A 26861-nucleotide genomic window follows, 5' to 3' on the forward strand; every position below is an offset into this window, starting at 1 on the left:
CTGGCTGCTACACTATCAGGCAGTGAGCTAAATCTGGGAGATCTGCTGCCAATGATTAGTCCTGTCATGGACTTGCCGACTGCTCTGAATGCTAAAAGCTGTTGCAGAGGAGTTGGTTCTTATATGCTGCTTTTCTCAACCAGAAGGGTTCTCAAAGCAGCTTCTAATTGCCTTCCCTTTTCTCTCCCCACAACAGCCACCCTGTGAGGTAGAGGAACAGCTTGCAGTGCTATGGAAAGCAAAGGTGACCCTGCTAGCTGCATGTGTAGAAGAGCAGGGAGGGACCCCCAGCTCGCCATATAGCTGTCGGGCCACCTGATCACCCCAACATCCTGGCTCAAGAGAAGCCCCTGGAAAGCATGCCTGCAAGAGCTCGTGCAGCTGCCGTCCCAAAATATCTATTCCTGCTCTCCATATTGAATGTCCTGACTTTTGAGAACCCAGGGGGGGGTCCAGCTCCCCTGCATCCAACATTTGCCCGAAAGGATCCAGCAAAAAAACAAAATAAAGGGGGGAGGAGTGCCCAGTGGCTGCTGAATCCTGCTCTTAGCAGCTGTGCCAAACTTCCAGTCCCCCTCCCCCTGCAGCTACGAAGCCGGGGGGGGGGGAATCTAGCCCACCCCCACAGTCACACCCATGGAGCAGCTCTCTGCCCTCGACTCAAACGGTTGCATTGGTATACAGGGCCGGCCAACAGGGCCGGGAGAAGAAGGGGGAATTGAAACGACTTGAGCGAGTGTGGCAGAAAACCCGCGACGAGGCCATAAGAACATCTTATCGTACGCTTATGAGGGCGTATGAGATGGCAGTGAAAGCGGCAAAACGTGAGTATTTTGCCGTAGAAATTGTGTCCGCAAGCTCTTGCCCAGCCCAATTGTTTTCGGTAGTTCGATCCTTGACCGCCCTGGAGGATGGGTGCCACAATAGTAGGAGATTGGATCTTGGCTGTGAGGCATTAGCGAGTTTTTTTGCGGATAAAATGTTGTCACTCCACCGTGACCTTCCTGCCATGCTTGATATAGTAAATGAACTGGAGGCCTGTTGGCCGGCCTTGGATGTGGTGTTCGATGGCTTCAGATGGCTCTCTATAACCGAAGTGGACAGGTTGCTGGGGCAGGTGCGGACGACCACTTGCCCTCTGGATCCCTGTCCTTCTTGGCTCCTCAAGGAAGGGGGGCTGAAGGTAGGAGAGCAGCTCCATGACATTGTTAACTGCTCCCTCCAATCAGGGGAGTTTCTGGAGCTGCTAAAGGAGGCAGTGGTCTGTCTGCTCCTTAAAAAGCCATTGCTGGAACCGCGAGACCCGGACAGCTACCGCCCGGTTGCGCACTTAGCATTCCTGGGTAAGGTAGTTGAAAGGGCCGTAGTGGACCAGCTCCTGGAGGAAATTTCGGCGCTTGATCCATACCTGTCTGGCTTCCGTCCTGGCCACAGGGTGGAGATGGTGTTGGTCGCTCTGATGGACGGTCTCCGTCGCCAGTTGGATCGAGGCAGTTCTGCTGTGTTAGTTCTATTAGATCTGTCGGCCGCATTTGATGTGGTCGACCATGAGCTACTAGCATTCTGCCTCGCCGGGACGGGGATAAGGGGTACAGCATTACGCTGGATATGCTCCTTCCTCCTAAACCGGATTCAGAGGGTGGCGTTGGGGGACGGTTTTATCGAGTCCGTTCGGGCTCACTTGTGGAGTTCCACAGGGCTCGGTGCTCTCCCACATGCTCTTTAACATCTTTATGCGCCCTCTGGCCCAGCTGGTCAGGAGTTATGGCTTGGGTTGCCATCAGTATGCTGATGACACCCAGCTGTATCTCCTGATGGATGGCTGCCCGGATTCCCCCCCCGGATCCATTTGCCATATGTTTGGAAGCCGTGGCTGGATGGCTTGAGCAGAGTCGCCTGAAACTCAGCCCTGCCAAGACAGAGGTCCTGTGGTTTGGGGGGAAGGGAGCAGCTCAGGAAGCGCAACTAACCACCTTGGCTGGGACGCAACTGACCATCGCGTCCCAAGCCAGGAATTTGGGTGTGACCTTGGATGCCTTGTTAACACTGGAAGCCCAGGTCAAGAAGGTAGGGGGACAGGCTTTTTCCCATCTTCGCCAGGCTCGGCTACTAGCACCCTACTGTCCCCTTGACCACCTGGCCACAGCGATCCATGCGACGGTCACCTCCAGAATAGATTTCTGTGGGCCTACCCTTGCGCCTGATCCGGAAATTACAGCTGGTGCAAAATACAGCTGCCAGGGTCCTCACAGGAACATCTTGGAGAACACACATCCAACCTGTGCAGAGCATTGGCTACCGATTGCTAGCCAGATCAGATTCAAGGTTTTGGTTTTAACCTTTAAGGCCTTCTGCGGTCTGGGACCCATATACTTGAGGGACTGCCTGGTGCCCTATGCCCCCTGCAGGACCTTACGCTCTGCAGGGACAAATTTGTTGGTGATTACCGGCTGCTGGGAGTCGTGCCTGGCCTTAACCAGGGCCAGGGCCTTCTCGGTCCTGGCCCCTACCTGGTGGAATGAGCTCCCAGAAGAGCTGTGGGCCCTGCGGGATTTACCAGCTTTCTGCAGGGCCTGCAAAACGGAGCTCTTCCACCAGGTCTATGGCTGAGGCCGGCGCCTCCTTGTAAGATCAGGCCCCCCCTACCCCTCTCAGGGCTATGCAGTGCTCCCTGGTCCCCTCCCTGGGAATGCTGCCACTGTCGAGTTGGTTGGGTTGGGTATTTGTTTTTGTAAGATGTTTTTATGTATTAGGGGTTTATGGGTTTTTCTATGTTGTTACCCGCCACGAGCCTTAGGGGAGTGGCGGGCTATAAATCAAAGTAGTAATAACAATAACAGCAACAATACAATTGACACCGAGTGATCAGAACTGTACACAGCATTTTAAATGTATCACCGCCAACCCACTAGGTAGTGGCAGTATGCTATTCCCAGGTTTAATTTGCTTCTTTGAGTTGCCTCATATCCAAATGGCTCAATGGTTTATCTTGCTCCCTGTTGTCTTCAGGTGGAGAAAAGCGGCATCTGCTGAGTTCCCTTTAACCAGTATGCCAATGATGAAAGCTGAAATCTTCTGCATTAGGAGCAGTTTTGCCATTGAGCCACTGTTCCATAAAACTGTTTAGGATTGTTGGATATTAATATTTGTGTGTCACTTGAGTTGTTTACCACAATACAAGTTATGTCTCCCCTGACTAGATTTAAAAATATAAAAATGAAAAACGCGCGGCATAATTTAGTTGCACTTTTATTAAAACTTTGACAACTCGTTGCTTTTGACTTACTCGAAGTCATACAGTGGAGTAAAGGGGCAACAATGACTTGGCTTCGACTTAGATACATGAACCTTCAGGGGTCTTTCTACAAAGTTACTTGTTTTCTGGGAGTACCTCCTGTCAAAGACTCCTGGCGAAATTCCCGCTTTACATTGTGGCTTCTGCTGCCGCGTGCTCGTGATTCCAACCGGATCAGCAGCACCAGCCATGCGACTGCGCAAGATGGCTGGACCAGCGGCGGCAGGGGCGCGCCTGGTCATGTGATCCCGCTCGAGCCCGTGCTGCGTCTCCCTCCCCCCTCTGCTTACACTAGCCGCGCGCGCGCTCCCGGTTCGGAATGTTGTGAATAAAATGCGCCGTTTGTTACACCCCGGCGGCGCGGGCGGTTCTTAAAGGGCCAGAGACCTGGGGCCACTGGCGCCCCGCTTACCCGGCCCCGCTCAGTTAGCAGCCCGGGAGGGCTGCCGGCCACCCGGAGCGCTGAAGAAAACAAAGAAGAAACCGGAAACGGCAGCAACAGCTGTGGCGAGGGGGGCGCGGGCGCAGGGCCCAGAGCACACACTTGCAGGAGGGCGGAGGGCTGTAACTGCGCCTAGAGAATCCGGGCAGGTAGGTCCCCAAGGGGAGGGGCGCTGTTGCGCGCAGCGTTCGGGAGCTGGCGATGCGTGGGGGTGGGGAGGCTTGGGGGGAGGGGTCGTGGCAGCAGCAGCAGCAGCCTGGCCGCTTGGGCTGCAAGCCTCCGGATAAACGTCGATTGCCAGCACAAGACCGAAGAATTAATCCAGCAGGATGCTGCTCGGATTATCTGCTTTGCACGGCGGCTGAATAGGCAAGTATTGCAAGTGCGGCTTCCTTCCAAGGCCAGCGCAGCCCGGGGCATTTCCTCCTCTGGGGCTGTGGGCTGCACCTGCAACACGAGGGGCGTGCAATAGAGAATTCTTTCTCCTCTCGCCGCTTCTCCCACCCCCAGCGCGGGCTCGAGGGACGCCGCTCTTTTCGCTCCGCTAGCCGGCCTGGACGGGTCAGCGCTTCCTGGCTGGCGCGCTCAGGTGGGAGAGAGGAGATCGGGGCTCTCAGGCAGGGGAGGGAGACAACTGCTCTTCCGCTGACACGTGCTGCCCCTTTTCGCGGTTGTTGATGCCTTTGTCTGGCAGGGGGAGGGGGGCTTTCAGGTCGGGGTTGGGGTTCCTCGGGTTCACCTGCGAGGGATGTGGTGGGTCTTCCCCAACTTCCCTTCCCGTTCGCTTCCTCCTTGGTAGCTGGCCTAGGCCAGAGGGCTCGGCTGCCTTTGTTATTGCTTTTGTTTCGCACGGAGCACATGGCCTGTGATCCGACTGCTCTTAAAGTTATAGATCCTCTAACCTTGGCAGGAGCGGATCAATTTCTCATTCCCTGGGATCGTTTCCCAGCAAGTATGCTCACTGCAAACTGTACAGGTAGATAGGAATGCAAAGAACAGCTGGTGTCAAAATGTATGGTGTGTTTGTGTGTGCTAAAGCTGGGGGGTAGGGGGCTTGCCAGCTGTATTATGCCCCGGGGTGTGCCCTCATACTAGTGTAGTAATTAAACTGGTGATTTCCCTCCTGTGAACAGAACTGGCAAGGAAAATACCCCAAATGTGGGCTATCTAATGATTTTATTATGTTATTGTAGTCAGTCTTTCTCCCAGAAGCTCAAGGCAGATTATACACTGTGTAACAGTACAGTCAATGGGAAGGGATATTCAGTAGGCCGGGTAATAGGATGAGGAACTTAGAAATGTGAAACCAAGCAGAAATCATTTGTTGTTGCTAGGTGCGAAGTCGTGTCCGACCCATCGCGACCACATGGACAATGATCCATCAGGCCTTCCTGTCCTCTACCATTCCCCGGAGTCCATTGAAGTTTGTACCTATTGCTCCAGTGACTCCATCCAGCCACCTCATTCTCTGTCGTCCCCCTCTTCTTTTGCCCTCGATCGCTCCCAGCATTAGGCTCTTCTCCAGGGAGTTCTTCCTTCTCATGAAGTGGCCAAAGTATTTGAGTTTAATCTTCAGGATCTGGCCTTCTAAAGAGCAGTCAGGGCTGATCTCCTCTAGGACTGACCGGTTTGTTCGCCTTGCAGTCCAAGGGACTCGCAAGAGTCTTCTCCAGCACCAGAGTTCAAAAGCCTCAATTCTTTGACGCTCAGCCTTCCTTATGGTCCAACTTTCGCAGCCATACATTGCAACTGGGAATACCATAGCCTTGACTAAACGCAGTTTAGTTGGCAGGGTGATGTCTCTACTTTTTAGGATGCTGACTAGCCACAGCTTTCCTCCCCAGGAGCAAGCGTCTTTTAATTTCTTTGCTGCAGTCCCCATCTGCAGTGATCTTGGAGCCCAGGAAAATAAAATCTGTCACTATCTCCATTTCTTCCCCATCTATTTGCCTGGAATTGAGAGGGCCGGATGCCATGATCTTTGTTTTCTTGATGTTGAGTTTCAACCCAACTTTTGCACTCTGCTCCTTCACCCGCATCAACAGGCTCTTTAGTTCCTCTTCACTTTCTGCCATTAGAGTGGTATCATCTGCATATCTGAGGTTGTTGATATTTCTCCCTGCAATCTTGATCCCAATTTGTGACTCCTCTAATCCCGCCTTTCTCATGATGTGCTCCGCATACAAGTTAAATGGGAAGGCGACAGTATACAGCCTTGCTGAACTCCTTTCTCAATTTTGAACCAATCAGTGATTCCATGTTCAATTCTCACTATTGCTTCTTGACCTGCATATAAGTTTCTCAAGAGACAAATAAGATGCTCTGGTATTCCCATCTCTTTAAGAATTTGCCATAATTTGTTATGCTCCACAAAATCGAAGGCTTTAGCATAGTCAATGAAGCAGTTCTTCTGCAACTCTCTAGCTTTCTCCATGATCCAGCATATATTGGCAATTTGATCTCTAGTTCCTCTGCCTCTTCAAAATCCTGCCTGTACTTCTGGAAGTTCTCGGTCCACGTATTGCTGGAGCCTAGCTTGTAAAATTTTGAGCATAACTTTGCTAGCATGCGAGGTTAGTGCAGTGGTGCGGTAGTTTGAACATTCTTTGACATTGCCCTTCTTTGGGATTGGAATGTAAACTGACCTTTTCCAATCCTGTGGCCATTGTTGAGTTTTCCAAATTTGCTGGCATATTGAGTGTAGCACTTTTACTGCATCGTCTTTTCAGATTTTGAATAGTTCAATTGGAATGCTGTCACCACCACTAGCTTTATTGTTGCTCAGACTTCCTAAGGCCCATTTGACTTCACATTCCAGGATGTCTGGTAGGGACCTCACAGAAGCCCCATTGTGGTTATCAGGGATGTTAAGCTCACTTTTGTATAGTTCTTCTTTTTAATCTCTTCTGCTTCTGTGAGGTCCCTACCATTTTGGTCCCTTATCATACCCATCTTTGCATGAAACGTTCTCTTCATATCTCCAATTTTCTTGAAGAGATCTCTGGTCCTCCCCATTCTACTTTTTCTTCTATTTGTTTGCACTGTTGATTTAAGAAGGTATTTTTATCTCTTCTAGCTTTTCTCTGGAATTCTGCATTCAATTGGGTGTATCTTTCTCTTTCTCCCTTGCCTTTCGCTTCCCTTCTGTCCTCAGCTATTTGTAAAGCTTCCTCAGACAGCCATTTTGATTTCTTGCATTTCTTTTTCTTTGGAATGGTTTTAGTTGCTACCTCTTGTACAATGTTGCGAACCTCTGTCCATAGTTCTTCAGGCACTCTATCAGATCTAATTCCTTAAATCTATGTCACCTCTACTGTATATTCATCGGGGATATAATTTAGTTCATACCTGAGTGGCTTAGTGCTTTTCCGTACTTTCTTCAATTTAAGCCTAAATTTTGCAACAAGAAGCTGATGATCTGAACCACAATCAGCTCCTGGTCTTGTTTTTACTGACTGTATAGAACTTCTCCATCTTTGGCTGCAGAGCACATAGTCAGTCTGATTTCTGTGTTGACCGTCTGGTGATGTCCATGTGTAGACCATTGTATTATCTTGACAAAATTCTACCAGCCTGTGCCCTGCTTCATTTTGTACTCCAAGGTCAAACTTGCCTGTTATCCCGGTTATCTTTTGGCTTCCTACTTTAGCATTCCAATCCCCCATGATGATAAGCGCATTATTTTTTGGCGTTGCTTCTAGAAGGTGTTGTAGGGCTTCATAGAACTGGTCAACGTCATCCTCTTCAGCAGCAGTGATTGGGGCATAGACCTGGATTACTGTGATGTTGAATGATTTGCCTTGGATTCGAACTGAGATCATTCTGTCATTTTGGGGATTGTATCCCAAGACTGCTTTTCCTACTCTCTTATTGATTATGAAGTCTACTCCATTTCGTCTGTGAGATTCTTGTCCACAGTAGTATACCTGATGGTCATCTGAATTAAATTCACCCATTCCTGTTCATTTTAGTTCACTAATTCCTAAAATGTCGATGTTCAGTCTTGTCATCTCTTGTTTAACCACGTCCAGCTTGCCTTGATTCATGGATCTGACGTTCCAGGTTCCTATGGAATAAAAATCTTTACAGCATCGGACTGTCTTTTCGCCACCAGTTACTTCCACAACTGAGCGTCCTTTCGGCTTTGGCCCAGTCGCTTCATTCATTCTGGAGCTACTCGTACTAGCCGTCTGCTCATCCCAGTAGCATATTGGACACCGTCCTACCTGAGGGGCTCATCTTCCGGCGTCATATCATTTTGCCTTTTGAACTTGTCCATTGGGTTTTCATGGCAAAGATACTGGAGTGGTTTGCCATTCCCTTCTACAGTGGATCACCTTTTGTCAGAGCTCTCAGCTATGACCTGTCCATCTTGGGTGGCCCTGCATGGCATAGCTCATAGCTTCACTACGTTACGCAAGCCCCCTTGCAAGACAGCGATCCTTGAAGGGGGCAGAAATCATAACCGAACTTACAACAAAGTGTAAATATTAACATGTTAAATAAATAATACGGAAATGACACTGTACAATAATACATGGGGTAGCAGGTAGTATTTACTGTACTATTAAAGCACTAGGGGCAAAGCCCGTTGTCTCCAAGAATACAACGGGCGCTAGAGCTTGGCAGTGGGAAGAGGAAGGGGAGGAGTTGTCCAGTCTGTAAGGGCATGGGGTTGAATGTGTGTGTTGTGTGGGAGGTTGTGGTGGCAAAGTGGCAAATGAGGGCATTGGTGTGGAGATATGGGTGTCAAGAACCTGTGGTTTGGAATGTTCGTTGAGTGTGGGAGAGGATTGACCTTTGGGAATTTTGGCATAGTGGTTACAGATGAGCTTTCCAGAGCCATGTCCTCAGATATGTGAAGGGAAAATCAGACTGGAGACTCTTCTTAGGGGAAGATTACATGGCAACCAATTCCTCACAGTTCTGCGTCATTTCCCTTCTTGTGTGAATTAGGCCACAGTCACTGAAATGCCCCTCTGCCCTAATACACATGGGGTAGTCACAGTACACAGGTGTCCACCCTGTTCCTTCTGTCTCCCATGTTTTCACTGTTGGTAAAATGTTATGTGCCTACATGCTTCTTTCATGGTTGCTCCTTAGAAGAACGGATTTTTGTACCCTATTGCTTACTACCCAAAGGAGTCTCAAAGCAGTTTACAAACACCTTTTTCATTCGTCTCTCCACAATAGTCAACCTGTGAGGTATGTGGGGTTGTGAGAGATGTGAGAGAACTGGGAATGGGCCGCAGTGACCCAGCAGGCCTCAGGTGTCTCAAAGCATTTTCCAATCGTCTTCCCTTTCTCTCCCCACAGCAGACTCCAGATGAGGGAGGTGGGGTAGCGAGCCTCACAGGGAAGCTGGCAACCCTAAGACTCTCTGGGCACAGCAGTCTTGACCTTAGTAAAGTTTTTTATACTGTTTTTTTTTATTTGCCAGGCCAAGGTTATTTGCAAGGCCAATAAGTCATTTCAGTTACTATGCGTCTCCAGACATTTACTTGTTCTCTATTTACAGTTTGAGGCTGTAAATATTTGTTTAGATCTTCCTGCACTTTCCAGACTCACAGGACTGATGCTGATCTACCTGTCTGCGCCCCAGAATACAGACAGTTGCTGATAAGGGCTGGCCATAGCCCATAGCCCAAGAGAGACATACCTGCACCACTCCCTCCCAACTGCAGGCAAAAATGGCTCATTTGAAGGCTGGACTCTGAGGCATTGTACGATTTTGAAGTCCCACCTCCAAACCTCCAGGAATATTTCCAACCCAGGGGTAGCCAACCTACAGGTGTGGCCTGGAGAGCTCCTGGAATTACAGCTCACCTGCCGAGTATAAAGATCAGCTCCCCAGGCAGAAAGGGCTACTTTGGACAGGGTTGTGGTAGAGAAGAAACATTTAAGGCTTCCCAGACAGGTTGTTGTTGAATTGAAAGACTTGAGGCCTACTGCACAGGGTTGTTGTGCAGATGAAACGAGACAAAAGAGCCAGTTTCCTAACGCTGTGCAGTGGCCTCAAATCTGCAGAGAGTTGCAAAGAAGAAAGACACATGGCTTGGCTGTGTCTAACCTCCAGGCAGAGCAGTATTTTAAGTGAGAAGGGGCTTTTCTGTGGCCTCCCTGTCAGGCAACTGTTTGGCAGAAGGGGAAAGTCCCCCCCCCTCAAAAGGAAGGCCCTCAGGCTCCCCTGCGTTGCTCTTGGAAAGGCCTCCTTCCCTCAGTCAGGGCCTGTCAGAGGCTCCTTCGCAGCAGGCCTGAAGGGAGGGGGGAGGGAGGAGGGAGGGAGTGCTTTGCGCACCTCCCCATTTGGCTGCTTGGCCCTGGATGGACACTCAGAGGGCCCAATCAGGAGCCGCTTTGTGTCTCCTGGTTGGGCCCTCTGAGTTTTTATCCTGGACAGGGCTCGCCCTAACTCCTCCCCAGGTGGCCTTACCCTTTTATTTAATACCGCAGGAGCGGTTAAAGATATTTGTGAATCATCCTTTTATTGTACAGCCCTGTTAACTCTGTTGAATGCCACTCAGGGGTCAGAATTCTCAGACCATAGTCTTAACAGCGGATACATTTCAAAGGCAAACCACACAGAACTTTCCTTCCCACTGACATCCAGCAATCCCTGAACACTCTTAAATAAGAAAGCACGGTCCCAAAGAAAGCACCATGGAAGCCACCAAAGATGGCTGTGTCATAAAGCCCATTTGAATTTGTGAGAAATTTCTGTAAAAGTAATACTAGGCTTATTCAGACAAAAAGAATGGGCCACAGTATTTTTTAAAATACCTGCCACCATTCATATGTGTGCTCCATGTTGCATTCAGTAATTCAGCACAATACTGAAGCAAACTATGTAACCCTGAATTCTGGTTCACAGGGTGAGTGGAATACTCACCAAAGAAAATAGTTGCCTGATGAGACTTTACTTTGGGAAATTTGTATGCTTGCCTCTCCAGACAGCTAACAGCTAAAATTGTGATGGAGCACAGGAGGTGTTCAGTAAATGGGAGAAAGAGTAGCATTTAAGTTGGCCAGGACCACTTGATGGTATAGTCCAAATGCAGAAGACTCTTCAAGTCTCCTAGTTTATTACAGAAAGGCCAAGTTTTTGTGCTCTGCCGTGACACTTTATGTGCTTCTACCATAGCAGTATTGTCAAGAATCTTACTAGTTGACATAATGTTGGCCAGTGTCTTAGTGGGCAGTGCTGAGCAGTGCAAATGTTGTTTTATGATGTCAGTTAACTCAATTTGAAATGTTTGAAAGCTTTTATAGCAGTGGCTAGCCAAGGAATGCTTAGATGAATTGCTTCATTGTTAGTAGGCAGAGAGTCATTAATGACAGTATCCAGGATTTTTATCAGTTGATGCAGAGAGTAGATGATTGTGATAATAAAAATGCCTTTTCCTGACTGCAAGTTCTACTGAACAATGTTGACAAATATAAAGCAGGAAGAAACCAGAGAGTAGACAGTTGACCTCTAGAAACATATATGTTTGGGGACAGTAAAAGGCTTCAAAAATAAATGTGTTTGCCTGAATCCCCGCTGCTGCTACTACTTCTTCCATTGCTTTCAGAAAAAGGCGAGGCAGCTGAACAGGCAAGCCCCATTAGTGTATCCTGTTATGTTTGCCTCTTAGTTTGTGGAAAGAAGCCTCTTTTGCCTGTAGTGGCTACCAATCTCCATGTACCTATTAACACAACACAGCCCTGACTTATAGTAAGGTATGATTCAGTGCCAATTTCTTGCTCTGCCATTTGCTGGATTTTGTGACAAGAAATGTGATGTTTTTTTAAAAAATTATTTTCTTTCTTTCTTTGGAAGTAGGATAGCTTGAGCTCTCAAAAATGTTAGGTTTGTAACACGCTTTGAGGTGTATATGTCTGAAAGCCTTCCACTCTCAAGTTGAGATACTTCTTCATGCTACAGAGTTGTTGTGCCTTTATGGATTCTAGTCATTTTTTTCCATCCTCTGGGCTCACGGCATATTAGAAACTTCCTTGTGGATTCTGTTTATTTCCACTGTGATGCACTCCTTTTGCTATTTGTACGACCATCACATTGTCTCATCCTGTTAACATTTTTGCTGATGCTCAATTGAGTTGCTGTGTGGTTTATTAGACTGGATAATCAAATAACACTCCAACACACTGTATTGTTTGCATAATTGATTCAATTTGTATTGAACCTCAGAGAATCTGGCTTTCCAGGCTGTGGACTTTTAAGTCTTGATTTGCATTAAATGAAGGTCTCTTCGTGGTATTTGAAGGAGAACCAAGGTGATGGTGTCATCATGGGCCGTTGATGGATCATTTAAATGTGTGTGCATTTTAAAGCTTTCAGCAGATGATTCCTGAGTTAGCAGCTGCTTGATTCTTTGCTTATGACTAATACCCATAAATCAAATTGTTTTGTTTCTAAATTATCATACATATATGTAGATAGTCATGTTAGATGTAAATAATCTTCTGCATGATTGCTTATGATAAGTATCTCTTTCCAGTGATTAGGCAGGAAAATGTCTATAAACTGGAGGAAATAAGTTTTTTTTTCACACTTCCAATCATAAACATGTTGCAATTTTGTTTGTGCCAGCTAGCAGGCTAATAAAATTGTTGTGAGCTGGTACTGTTTGTGCACTTACTTGCAAGGCTGATATACAAACCCAACTTTGTATTTCAGAAGTAATAGAACAAAAATTAAGTCCAGTAGCACTGTTAAGACCAACAAAGTTTAATTCTGGGCATAAGCTTGCATTGTTCTTCAGATACATTGAAACAGAGGGTGGGAGGGGTTAGTTGCCAGGAAGGGATAATCAGAATCAAGATACATAAGTAACTGAGCAATAAATATAATTAAGACACATATCTGGACAACACAGTCACTGGACATGGTATCTAATCACTTGCTCATTTTCTAACATTTATGCATGCCATTAAATCTCTACATAGGGAATACAAGTCAAGCCATATGCTAAAGAATGTGGCCACAAATAGCACATCAAGAATCACAAAACTGAGAAACTTGTAGAACATTTCAGCCTCCCACGGCACTCAATGAGGAACCTCAAAGTAGCTGCTTTATTGCAAAGGAATTTCAGTAACAAACTGGAACGGAAGATTGCTAAAGTACAACTTACTACAACAGTCAGGACAATGGAACCCCCAGGGCTTGAGATATTGGATTCTTATCTCACTACATGTGCTAAGTCACTCAGTTCTCACTTATACCCAGAAATGAACTTCATTATTCTTAAAGATGCCACTGGATTAAAACTTAATTCTCATATCTGTTAACTCTTTGATTGTGCAAATTTGCTGCTATTCATACTTTCAATATATCTGGAGCCAGAAACCCCTTCCTGCCCAAAGTGTTTCTGTGCAGCAGCACTCTGAACCTCAGTTCCTCTTTTGCCACTGAAGAAGGCATTCATCTTTATGTAATCTCCAGTTCTTTTGAGTTGTGAGGACTTGCTTCTCTGGTTTGCTGAGGTGGTTTTTGATGTGGAACACATCTTCTGGCATGCCTCTTGGGATGGAAATGAGTACGGACATGACGTCCATAGTCCCACCTCGGGGAGGAAGGGAGGCAGCCTGTAGAGTTGGGTGCTAGCCACAAGGGAGGGAGGTGGCTGGTGAAGGCAAAGGCCTATAGGGCTTGAGAAGGAGGCCGCACGGTGGGCCAAAGTCAAGGCATTGCCCCAGAGGCCTCTAGGCGTTGGGCAGGAGGCCGTGCAACTGGCCAAAGTTGATATGCCTCCCCTCAGGCCTCTGGGGGCCAGTGTGGAGGCCGGGGCAGAATTTGTGCCAGTGGTAAAAGTTGCAGTGGTGCCCCAGAAGCCTCTGGGGGCCAGGACAGAGGCTGTGCAGCAGGCCAAAGTTGAGGTACCTCCCCACAAGCCTTTGAAGGCTGGAGTGGAGGCTGCACAGCTTACTAAGACTTTGGGGGCTGGAAGTCTTTGGGGGCTGGGACAGAGGCCACATGGCCTGCAGAAGGTGTGGCATGATCCTGCCCGAACTTCCACAGTTCTGCAGGGCCACAAGTACCCCAAGGTCTCATTCACACACAGTGTTACCTAGAAGCGTATCCCCCATCCAGTAGGCATGCTTTTCATTTTTCTGACCCAGATGCAGAACTTTACACTTATCTTTATTAAATTGCATCTTGTTCTCATTTGCCCATTTTTCCATTGTGTTCAGATCTCCTTGAACTCTGTCTCTATCTTCTGGAGTATTTGCCAGTCCTCCTAATTTGGTGTCATCTGTAAACTTGATGAGTAGTCCTTCCACCCCCTCATCTAGATCATTAATAAATATATGTTAAAAAGTACCAGACCGAGCACTGAGCCCTGAGGTACCCCGCTACTCACCTACCTCCAGTCTGATGAAACACCATTGACAACAACTCTTTGAGTGTGGTTCTCTAACCAATTCCCTATCCACCTAACTATCTGAAAATCCAGATTGCCGTCCTTCAATTTATCCATCAGAACATCATGGGGAGCCTTATCAAAAGCTTACTAAAATCCAAATAAACGGCATCAACTAAATTTCCACGATCCAGCAAACCTGTCACTTGGTCAAAAAAGGAAACCAGGTTGGCCTGACAGGACCTGTTGGAGACAAATCCATGCTGACTTCCTTGGATCACCAAATTGTCCTTCAGATGTTTGCAGATCGCTCCCTTTAATATCTAGTCCATTATCTTACCCTCAACAGACCCTGGTCTGTAGTTTCCCGGTTTTATATATTTTAATATTAAATCTTGTGGAATCTAATTTAGCATTCATAGATGTTGGTACCTACAGCAGGGCCTTATTATGTGGTCTCAAATTCTGGGCAAGCTTTTACAAGATGAGTTATTGGGTTTTATGGGTCAAAATCAGGACTGCAGACTAACTGCCAACTGATGCATGTTTCATAATAAGCATAATTGGGCCAACTTGTGCCAGCTCATCAGTGGCTTTCAGAATCAGTTGAAATTTCCACAATGTTCTTAACAGTGGTCCCGTGAGAGTATACTGCTATATTCTGAAAGCAACATGAATGATGGTGGGCCGGGCTTCTGTTTTCCAGTACAGATGTAGCTGGTAAAAGACACTGGGGTCCACAGCAACCATTGGGAATCCAGGACCACTGCTGGGTCTAGAAGTAGTCCCAAGCTACTAACTTGCTCCTAAATATATGGTGTGACCTTGTGTCAGACACATAATTTCTCCATCCTGCTGACTGACTACATGCTTCTCCACCATTTATCCTCCTTCAGTTGGGTAGTAATCCCATTTAGTAGTTTGGAGACGCCACCACATGCATTAGGATGTGCAGAATAGGAGAGCTGGGAGAAGGACCTGGGTGTCATTGCCATACTGATGGCACGACATGCTGCAACTCTCAGATCTTCATTCAACACTGTAAAATAGGTGGGATAATGTCTGGGAGACAAAATTGGACCCTGAGCCACTGCAGGAAAAACTCTTAGAAGCCGGAATGCCCAAGCACTTCTACCCAAAACCTTCTTCCTAAAACAAAGCATTGTCTTTCTTTCATTCCAGAAAGGTAGTCCAGAAGGATGCCTTCAGTGATGGTGTTAAAAGGTCAGAAGAATACTTTTCTCCCTTGCCACTACCAGGGCAGCCTTGTTGTTGTTGTTAAGTGCGAAGTCGTGTCCGACCCATCACGACCCCATGGACAATGATCCTCCAGGCCTTCCTGTCCTCTACCATTCCCCGGAGTCCATTTAAGTTTGCACCTACTGCTTCAGTGACTCCATCCAGCCACCTCATTCTCTGTCGTCCCCTTCTTCTTTTGCCATCGATCACGCCGAGCATTTGGCTCTTCTCCAGGGAGTCCTTGTTTCTCATCAGGTGGCCAAAGTATTTGAGTTTCATCTTCAGGATCTGGCCTTCTAAAGAGCAGTCAGGGATGATCTCCTCTAGGACTGACCGGTTTGTTCGCCTTGCAGTCCAAGGGACTCGTAAGAGTCTTCTCCAGCACCAGAATTCAAAAGCCTCAATTCTTTGACGCTCGGCCTTCCTTATGGTCCAACTTTCGCAGCCATACATTGCAACTGGGAAGACCATAGCCTTGACTAAACGCAGTTTAGTTGGCAGGGTGATTTCTCTGCTTTTTAGGATGCTGTCTAGATTTGCCATAGCTTTCCTCCCCAGGAGCAAGCGTCTTTTAATTTCTTTGCTGCAGTCCCCATCTGCAGTGATCTTGGAGCCCAGGAAAATAAAATCTGTCACTATCTCCATTTCTTCCCCATCTATTTGCCAGGAATTGAGAGGGCCGGATGCCATGATCTTTGTTTTCTTGATGTTGAGTTTCAAGCCGACTTTTGCACTCTTCTCCTTCACCCGCATCAACAGGCTCTTTTGTTCCTCTTCACTTTCTGCCATTAGAGTGGTATCATCTGCATATCTAAGGTTGTTGATATTTCTCCCTGCAATCTTGATCCCAATTTGTGATTCCTCTAATCCCGCCTCTCATGATGTGCTCCACATACAAGTTAAATAGGCAAGGCGACAGTATACAGCCTTGCCGTCCTTTCTCAATTTTGAACCAATCAGTGATTCCATGTTCCGTTCTCACTGTTGCTTCTTGACCTGCATATAGGTTTCTCAAGAGGCAAATAAGATGCTCTGGTATTCCCATCTCTTTAAGAACTTGCCACAATTTGTTGTGTTCCACACAATCAAAGGCTGTAGCATAGTCAATGAAGCAGAAGTAGATGTTCTTCTGGAACTCCCTAGCTTTCTCCATGATCCAGCGTATGTTGGCAATTTGATCTCTAGTTCCTTTGCCTCTTTGAAATCCTGCCTGTACTTCTGGAAGTTCTCGGTCCACATATTGCTGGATCCTAGCTTGTAGGGCAGCCTAAACCTGGTTTAAGTGGATTATGATAAAAATCTAAAAACACTCAAGCACCTGGCCTGAGAAAGCCAGCTATAGCTCCATATAAAAGTCGTAGAAGTGTGCATATGTGAGGTTGACATGGTTTCTTTAATGTGGTATTAGCAACATTTCATGAAGGTTTATTTATTTTATTTATTTTTAAATTTTTATACCGTCGCTCTCAAAAAGTCTTGCAGCAGTTTACAAATATAAAACAATAGTTTCCACAACTCCCCCATAAAAACAAACCAAGCAGATGGCGATCACTACCCTAAAATATTTTTAACACCCCATCCCCTATCTCCTGGTCCAGCCCGAGGGCCAACCTCTCTTCTGATGGGAGCAGGGAACCAGGTTGATGGATGATATGAAAAAGATGCAATCTTGATGCAATGGGCTTGTTGTTTCTAGTTGAGACAATCCCTTTGCCTGTTTAAACTCCTTTTTGCAATCCCAGAGTTTGGGTGGGTGGGTTTTCCATATGTGGAAAGGTGGCAGCCAGACTAGTTAGCTGTCTCTGAATTTTTGTCTGTTTCACTTCCTCCCTCCTCTCATTTCAGTTTTTTTTCCAGGAGGAGAGAAGGAATCCCCCCCCAGTAGCTTGATAATATCTGGAAATTTTAAATCTCTATGTATGATTATTTGCTTTTTCCTATTGAGAGCATCAGAAAGCTGACATTCGCTTCTGTACTTTTGTGTGTTGCCTTGGAATATATCCCTAATTCCTTGGTGAAGTATTCTTCAGTTTCTGCATGGCCATTCTGCCCTGGTGGTGAAGGCATGTGCAGAATTCCTCTTAGTTGCACTTAGGATGTTTTTTTAATGCAGAGACAAGTGTCCTTTTCCGAGTCACAGTGTTCACACACATGTTGTTGGTGACTGTTATGACATAAACATGTTTGCTTGTCAGAAGAAGAATAGTCAGTTTTTATACCCAAATTTTTACTACATGAAGGAGTCTCAAAGTAGCTTATAATAGCCTGCCCTTCCCCTCACCACAAAAGACACCTTATGAGGTGGGTGAGGCTGAGAGAGCTCTAAGAGAACTGAGACTGGGTCAAGGTCACCCAGCTGGCTGCATGCGGAAGAGGAGTGGGCAATCATACCCAGTTCACCCAATTAGAGGCCACTGCTCTTAACTACAACAGCATGCTGTCTGTTAGATCCTGACGATAGGACTTGTGGGTTTTTTTGTGTTTTCTGTGCAAAGAGTCGGTAGTAGTAGAGAATTTGCCCTGGGAAGATGAACAGGATGTTGGCTTCTCTCATCATTCCAATGCCCTTTTTTCTTTCATCTTAGCTTTGCTGACTTCAGCTATACTTCCCAACTCTGTTATGTATGCACAATATTAAAGGCTGTGGGATGACTGAGATGTTGGTGCTAAAGCACGTGTTTTAATTGTTTACTTTTGTTCAATTTGCACTTGTTTTTGACAGGAGATAGACTTATGCCTTAAAGCAGTGGTCCCCAACCTTTTTATCACCCGGGACCGGTCAACGCTCGACAATTTTACTGAGGCCGGGGGGGGGGGTATTCTTTTGCTGAGGGACGTCACTTCTGCCTGAGCCCTCGCTCCACTTGCTTTCCCACTGGTGCCCTTGACTTCCCGCCGCCCACTGGGGGGCGCTGCCAGCAGCAACTGCGCAGTGCCACACCGAGGGGGAGCTCCAGCCATGGCAGCCACTGGAGAGCACCAAAGGTGAGCCGGCGGCAGAGTGGCCAGGCAACCCCCGAGGCAGCAGCCGGAGAGGACAAGGAGGAGCTGCGGCCCGGTACTGACTGATCCCCGGACCGGGGGTTGGGGACCACTGCCTTAAAAGGTTAAATTTTAAATTTTAACCAACTGCATTTGAGTGATTCAAAGTTCCATTTGTTGGCTGTGGACCTGCTGTCCTGGTGACCACACAGGCTTGCTAAAGATGGTCTTCCCTAAAAGGACATTAATAAGACAAGATAAGAAGCAGCAGGTGGGTGCAGACAGATGGATAGTACAAGAGAACAATAGGACAATGGTTGATTAGCAAGGAAAACGATAGTCTCCATACACCAGCTGTCTTTCGAGTTGCTCATCCAAGCCAGAAGGTCTAGTCTAGATATCAAGATGAGTGGGTGAACTTGTATATAAGGACTGGTCATGCCAGATTGTTACAAATAATTTCTTCCCATCTATTATCAGGATCTGGGTTATCTTTAATGTAGCACTCTGTTACTGATGATTCGCATGGGACCTTAAGATCACAAATGCTGCTTTAGAATAATGTAATTTCTGGTTTGTTCTTTGATTTTGCTGTGATTTATCTGTTAGTGAAACTTATATGCCTCCATTTTATTGGCATCAATCCCTACTGGTTTGGTTACCACCAGGCCAGAACAGCCTTTGAGGTCTGCCAGATTCTACAGAATTTCTAAGCAAAAAAGGACATGGGTTGGTAAAAGGAGTCTGGAACTAGTCACCATGCTTGAACCTGAGCCCTGAGACAATTCACCAACGAAGCAGCTAATGTGTGTATGACCTTTAGAAGTGTCCTGGGAAGTGGACCTAACCTAGGATAACCATGGCTGTTATATTGAATATATGGGAATCCCTGAAGGATTTGGAGGAGGCATCACATTTCCTCTCACCCACTATTTATGTCCCTTCCATGAAAGCTCCCACAGGCTCTCTTCTTTACTTCTCACCCACCAACCTTTTATCTGCCTCCATCTTCAGCTATATCTTTAATCCGCTCCTGTGATAAAAACTCGGAGAGGGCCAATCAGGAGCCGCGAGTGCCACTCAGGGGCCAATTGGGGCCAAGTGGCGTAGCACGCCTCCCTATTGGTCACTTGGCCTGTCCCGGACTCCGAGCCCATACTCCGTCCCTAGATGCCTCGCTGCCGGGAAAGGAGCCGGGCGGTCGCGTCGAAGACGCAGCCGCCCTACTCCTTTCCCGGCAGCGAGCCATTGCCCTTCCCTCCCCACAAGGAATCCACACTAATACCGCCCCTGCAGCCTCGCCGCAGCCTGCTACTACTCGCCCTCCAGCCTCGCCGTGCCCCAGGCCCTCCCGCGCCCTTCCCACGCCAACGACGATCGCCCAGCACCGCCCCCTTCCCGCCCCAAGCCCCAGCCCTTGACTTCAGGATGGCCGTTTACCTCCTTCCCCGGCTGCCCCCGGACTTCGCCGCCACCGCGAACATGCCCCGCAAACGCACACACCACCGCCCAGACGATCCGCCGCCAGCTACGTGGCTCCACCGTTGCCGCGCTGCGCCACAAGGCCGCCCGCCTCCCAGCTACCCTCCTTCCACGATGCCTCGCCTGGCTGTCACGACAGCCCCCTGGACTGCCGAGGACACTCCCGGACACCAGCCACAACTGCCGCAACTCCCAGCCACTGTGTGCAAGGTTTGTTTGCCTCCGACATCGCCCCACTGCCACGCCTGCCCGACCAGCCGCCCCAAACACTACCTTCCCGTGGCGTGTGCTCACTCCGGACCCCCGACCCGACACCTAGCCTCCGCACCGTTTCAGACTTCCTACCCCAGCCTCGCACAAGCCTACTGCAATCAGAAGCGGGGAAGAGGAGGACAAAGGCTTCTCTAGGCCCAGCCACCGTGCGGCCCGCCTCACACTGCCATCCCCGCCCATGCTGGAGCCTTCTGCTGTCTGGGGGGAGTCTGCCAAGGAGCCATCTAGCGCCCATTTTATTTTAAGTTAAAATGGGCTTTAAATCTAGTTTATTAATAATATATATATTTACTTCATTTATACTCTGGGCTTCTCCACATTGGGGACCTGAAGTGGCTTACATCATTCTTCTCTTTTCCATTTTATCTTCGCAAGAACCCTGCGAAGGAAGTTAAGGCTAGAGCTGTGTGAATGGCCCAATATCTCCATGTGAGCTTTCACAGTAGAGTGGGTATTCATACCTGAATGTCCCTGGTCTTAGTCTGAAATTCTATTGAATTATGCTGACTTTTGTAGGGTGGCTGCTAGACCAGGGACCAGCCAGACCTTATGCAATTTGCGGGTATTCTTGCAGTTGCCTTATTCTGAATCAGACCTTAGTCCATCAAAGTCCCAGTTGTCTCTTCAGACTGACAATGAGTCTCTTTACATTACCTACTGCTTAAATGTTTTAACTGAAGATGCTGACAATTGAACCAAGGACTATATGCTCTACCTTTGAGCCACAGCTTCTCCTCAGCAAGTTGTTGCTGCAGGTCCTGGATCTAATGAGACCTCCCTCAAAGACCAAAACAGCTCTAGAAAAAATCTCCCCCCCCATTACCAACAAAAACCAAGACTTGAAAACTGGCAACAGTGTTGTGGTTGCCTAGCTTTGGCCACTGAGGGCATTTGTTTCTTAAAGCTACAAGTACTGCATCTTTTATTTGAGGAGGTTAACCCCACAATGAATTTTTGTTAGATTTCTTATTTTTCTGCAAACCTGGAGCTTTTGTGAGTTTGTAGAAAGATCTGTCTTGTCTATTCATGGCTCCAGTCTCCAATCTGCATGTCTGGCCAAACTGAGAATTGAGTATATTGATGAGGGTATGATCTAGGCAACTGATGCCTTCCTACCAATAATTTCTTCATACCAACTAATATTCAAACAGACCAGTCATATTCTTCATGGCCATTAATATATGCCAATTTCAGTATCAGTGCAACTACACCCCTCTATACGATTCTCCAGTGCAGAAAAGGATAGGTCGTATCGTCACTTTAGTACTCTCTCCCCCCGCCCCCCACTTGGAGATTCTCACAATCCCCTTTAATAACTCCTTCATTCCTCCTTCACATCTCTCATTCCTTCCTCCTGCAATTTCTCCTCCTTAATCTCCTTCCCCCCAGTCTTTCTCCTTTCTCTCTAACCCCCCATGTATCTCCTTTCCTTACCTCTCAACAGCTCTCTGAATCAGAATTGCGACCTTGGGCCTGTTCCTTGTGGAAACTAGGCCTTGGTTTTCGCTTAGTCTGAAATCCTACTCTTTGATCCATGTGTTTTTTTGGAGTGGGGAGTGCATCTGCATTTGTTCTATCACTATATGCGTTCTATGAAAAAAATTGTTCCATATAGACCAAATTTTTAATGGAGAATCCCCCTCCCCTTCAATGGTGTCCCTGGTCACCTTATCCTAAAGGCTCTTTTGGGAAACCAGTGTTTAAAAGAGGGACAGTTACAATGGCTGCTCAGAACAAGACTGGACTGGGAAGTTAAAATGACACAGGAGAAAGCCAAACTGATCAGACCTCATGGCACCATAAGCCAGCTTTGCAGAGGCCGTTCAACATGGTTGTGTTTTTAATTTTCCAGATACTTCAAATAGAAGACTTTGACAAATATTTTGTAGGTTGCCAAACAAACAGACAACAAAACAAATTTTGAGTCCAGTGGCACCTTTAATTCTGGGTATAAATTTTCTTTGATTTTGGGTATAAGCTCCGGGTAAAATAGCATACAAAAGCTTATCCTCAGAATGTAACTTTGTTAGTCCTAAAGATTCCACTGGACTCAAACATTTTTGTATTGTTTCAGGCCAAAACAGCTACCCTCCTGAATCAATTTTCTAATCTGAATTTAATCATGTAAAGCCAGTTTTCCATTCTGAAAAATAGCACTAAGAACTATATGAGTGTTTAGCTTGCCAGTTTTATCTATAAAGGTAGATAAGCTATACTTTCACATGGCTCTTAGTGCTATATGATAAAGAAATATATGTTATCCTTATTTTAGAATGGAAAACTGGCTTTACATGATTATATTTATATTAGAACACTGCTCCAGAAAAGATTTTGGAGCTCCAGAATATATTTCAGGCCCTTGCAGAGGAGGTGCAAGTGTTAATGAGGGAAGAGGTCCCAAAACAAAGTCTAAGACAAAGTCACGGAGATAGAAGGAAATGGTGTTGAGAGAAAAAAAAAGGAGAGTACTGGTAATTGGAGACTCCCTACTAAGGGGAATGGATTGTCATGTGGCTGGGCCCGATCCCCTAACCCAAGAGGTGTGCTGCTTGCCAGGGGCAAAAATTAAAGACATTTCAGAACAGCTGCCCAAACTCCTCAAATCTACGGATCGCTACCCATTTGTGATGGTCCACGTGGGAACGAATGACATGTCCGTGAATACCATCGCTCCTATTAAAACAGACTATCAAGATCTAGGGAGGAAGCTCAAGCAAATGGGGGCACAAGTGGTATTCTCTTCAATCTGGCCTGTCAAGGGAACAGGAATGCGTCGGGAGAGGAAGATAATGGAGGTGAATCACTGGCTGCGTAGTTGGTGCCGGCAGGAGAGATTTGGTTTCTGGGACCATGGGATAGGTTTTCTTGAGGAAGGCCTATTAGCACCTGATGGACTGCACTTATCGAAGTTAGGGAAGAATGTGTTTGGCAGGAACCTGGGGAGATTCATCAGGAGAGCTTTAAACTGAAGCCACAAGGGGAAGGAGACGTTCAACATAGGGAGTATAAGGAAGGAGACCAATCAGGGGCAGCCCAACCAGGAAGGCCAGCTCATAGAGAACCAAAAGTAAAAGGATTTAGATGCCTTTATACTAACGCCCGAAGCATGGGCAATAAGAGGGAAGAGCTGGAACTTCTCATGCTGATGGAAAGGTACGATCTAGTAGGCATCACAGAAACTGGGTGGAATGATTCTCATGACTGGAATGTAATGGTGTATTGATATGAACTGTTCAGAAAAAACAGAATAGATCGAAGAGGTGGAGGAGTGGCACTGTATGTGAGGAAATGGCTTACCTGTCAGGAAATTCTAGTGAAGGAAAGCATATCTACAGTGGAAAGCATCTGGGTGAAAATAATCGAGGCGAAAACAAACAGTGTGGTGGTTGGTGTCTGCTACCGATCACCTAACCAACGAGAGGATGTGGATGCTGCACTTTGGCCCATTATGCACGGCCGCCAAAACGGCGATTTCGGGTCACATGGAAAACGCAGAGGGGGAAGACGCGAAGAAAACCGGTTATGCATGGGACGGGGAACGACGGCGGCAAAACCCGGAGCGGCGGGTGTCGAGGCGTCGATGCGGAGCCAAGGGGAAGCGAGGCGAGCGTGTCGCTGCGTTGGCGAGCATCGGAGGCAGAGGCCAGGAAGGGCGGAAGCAGCCTGCGCAGGCACAGCCCTGCCGGGTTTGTCAGGCACGGAGGGGGAGGGAGCATGTTTCCCCTTCCCCTTAGCTTACTCCCAGTTCACCTCTCCCCTTCTTTGCTGCCCTCCTCTGCCCCATAGGTTTCCCCTTTATATTGTTTTCCCTACTTTAAGCTTGTATTGTATATTTGTGCTTTGTTCATTCACACCGTTTTATAAAGTTTTTGTATTTTCTTAGAGACCTCGCCTCCGTTCTCGTTTGTGGTTGGGGGGTGTGTTTGGGAATGGGTGGGAGGTGGGTGGCTGGCCTCTCTGCCGTCCTTTGCCACGGCGATCCCCTCGCCCCCCTCCACTGTGAGCTCTCCGGCCGCCTTTCCGTCCGTGTTCCCTGGGGTTCCCCCCGGCCTGCGCCGCTGTTCGTTCCAGCAGCCGCTTGAGTGGTCGCGCCACCTCCGGCCTCCCCGATTATGCATGTGGTCAATTCAACGACGCCTCCGGTTGCGCCCTGATCGCCCAGGAAGCTGCGCTTTCTTCCGCGTTCCGCTAACGCGGCTTTTCCGGCAGCGTGCACCGAATCTGTGGCCGGTTGCAGCCGACTCTGTGTGTTATCGGTGATTTTAGTTGGGTCCTTGTGAGCAGCTTGGGAAAATATCCAAGTGGCAAGACCTTGTAATCATGGGCTACTTCAATTTCCCAGATGTGTGCTAAAGCTGAGAGTGAGCTAAGATTAGCCAGGGAAGCCCATTGTAACACCTGGAGTACTGTGTGCAGTTCTGGAGGCCTCACTTCAAGAAGGACGTAGATAAAATTGAAAGAGTACGGAGGAGAGCGATGAGGATGATCTCGGGCCAAGGGACCAAGCCCTATGAAGATAGGTTGAGGGACTTGGGAATGTTCAGCCTGGAGAAAAGGAGGTTGAGAGGGGACATGATAGCCCTCTTTAAGTATTTGAAAGGTTGTCACTTGGAGGAGGGCAGGATGCTCTTTCTGCTGGCTGCAGAGGAGAGGCCACGGTTTAAACTACTACAACGATATAGGCTAGATATCAGGAAAAGAATTTTCACAGTCAGAGTAGTTCAGCAGTGGAATAGGCTGCCTAAGGAGGTGGTGAGCTCCCCCTCACTGGCAGTCTTCAAGCAAAGGTTGGATACACACTTTTCTTGGATGCGTTAGGATTCTTTGGGCTGATCCTGCGTTGAGCAGGGGGTTGGACTAGATGGCCTGTATGGCCCCTTCCAACTCTATGATTCTATGCATTTCACAGAAAAGTAAAAAAGATTGGTATTGCATGAACACTTGGTGCTTGTGTTGATTCCAGAACTCTAGGCTTCTCCTGGAGGTTGGCAACCCCCCCAGTCAGTGGTATCCCTCTTTACCAATCTTAAAATCTGGTCACCTTAATGTAAAGTTTTTGCCAGGTACTAATGCAGAAGAGAAATAACATGCACAATGGGGATTCTGATCTCATTGTTCATAATTTATGCTATTTTCACTACTGCCAGTATATAAATTCTTGGGATTTCATATTAAGGTATGTTTTGAACAATTTCCTCTGGAACGGTTGTGTAAATCAGAAAATTCTTTATTAACAGTGACCTGTCTTTTAGCTTCAAGTCTGTGAATGTTCCAGTTTCCAGTAATTGTGACTTGGTTTGGGGTCCATACAACAAGCTCTATCCTCAGCTGTAGAGCAGAAGTGCATCTATGGGCAGAGCATGTCATATGGCATAATCTTGACATGCTTATTGAACATTTAGCCCATCTGGCTTCCTTAAACAGTTCCAATGATGCTTCATTCAGAGATGGTGGAGATATTTTGATTAAATGTTTTTTTAAAAATTAACTTTCTAAAATGCCTGTTGTTTACTGCTAGTTTAAGAATGGGCATATGATTCTAGGTCCTGACTTGGATGGCCCAGACTGACCCGATCTTGTTAGATCTCAAAGGCTGGGTAGTATTTGGATGGGAGGCAACCAAGGAATTCCTGAGTCGTGATGTTGAGGCAGGCAATGGCAAATCACCTCTGAACATCTCTTACCTTGAAAACCCTATGAAGTCTCCATTAGTCAGCTGCCTTGATAGCACTTACCCCCCACACACACACACACACATGCATGTGATTCTAGCCCCAACATCACTAAGATGTGAGCTTCCATAAATAATGCACGCTTACAATGGCAGGTGCACATAATAATTGGTTGCATGTGATCTGAGAGAAGCTGTTTGTGGCCAGTCAATCTGGTCTCCTTTCTCAACAGCTGTGAGGAAAAGTGAAATAAGTTATGCTGTGACTAAAATTGCTGTCAGGATGTGTTACAGTTGCAGACTCTAACACTTATCAAAACAAAGGAAAAATGCAATTGATGCTAAAGGGCATGCTGATGTTTCCTTTGGCTCTGCAAATAAATGGTATTTGCTTAAAAAAAAATCCATTCAAGCTCCAACTCGTAACATACATGAATGATGTTTGGGGCATTTCATCAGAGCTGCAATGCCGAGCTTAACTTATATATATACACAAGTTTTTTATTTTCATAAAGATAGAAATATAGGATGCAATACGAGTTATTAATACAAAAAACAGTAAATAAAATATAATAATCGTTTGAAAATATACGACCCCACATTAACTACACAGTGATATAAACTTTTGCCCAAAACTGAGTCTAAGAGCCATCCACATTTCCACTACATTAAAAAAAGGCCTATTTAGATATACAAAAGAAAAGTTGTTATTAATCAACTTACTTGAGAGATCGTAGACCTCACGTTAACTGCTTGATACAATCTAAGAGCTATCCTGGCAGATATTTCTAGGTTTAAGTTAGATGCTTAACATTAAACATTTCTTGTAGAACAGTATGAGTTTTGGCCCTGTAAGGTAAAGGTAAAGGTATCCCCTGTGCAAGCACCGAGTCATGTCTGACCCTTGGGGTGACGCCCTCCAGCGTTTTCATGGCAGACTCAATACGGGGTGGTTTGCCAGTGCCTTCCCCAGTCATCACCGTTTACCCCCCAGCAAGCTGGGTACTCATTTTACCGACCTCGGAAGGATGGAAGGCTGAGTCAACCTTGAGCCGGCTGCTGGGATTGAACTCCCAACCTCATGGGCAAAGCTTTCAGACGGCTGCCTTATCA

At 47.0% G+C, this 26861-nt stretch overlaps 1 protein-coding gene across 8 annotated transcripts in view; it reads left to right on the plus strand.

Annotated features, from left to right (window-relative positions):
- Positions 1 to 26861, plus strand: part of RNF44 (ring finger protein 44) — a 123985-nt gene that overhangs the window by 41693 nt on the left and 55431 nt on the right. For 2 of the 8 annotated variants that reach the window (XR_013229151.1, XM_077326337.1), the window contains exon 1: positions 3583 to 3886. The exons of 2 other annotated variants lie outside the window; for them this stretch is intronic. The gene's annotated coding sequence lies outside the window, so the exon portion shown is untranslated. Of the gene's footprint in view, positions 1 to 196; positions 825 to 3580; positions 3887 to 3958; positions 4107 to 4217; positions 4327 to 26861 lie in introns of those variants that run through there. 4 more of the 8 variants (XM_077326341.1, XM_077326344.1, XM_077326339.1 and 1 more) reach the window with 4 other exon arrangements.

The sequence above is a fragment of the Paroedura picta genome, chromosome 3 (genome assembly GCF_049243985.1).
Source record: "Paroedura picta isolate Pp20150507F chromosome 3, Ppicta_v3.0, whole genome shotgun sequence".
NCBI classification, from domain to species: Eukaryota; Metazoa; Chordata; class Lepidosauria; order Squamata; family Gekkonidae; genus Paroedura; species Paroedura picta.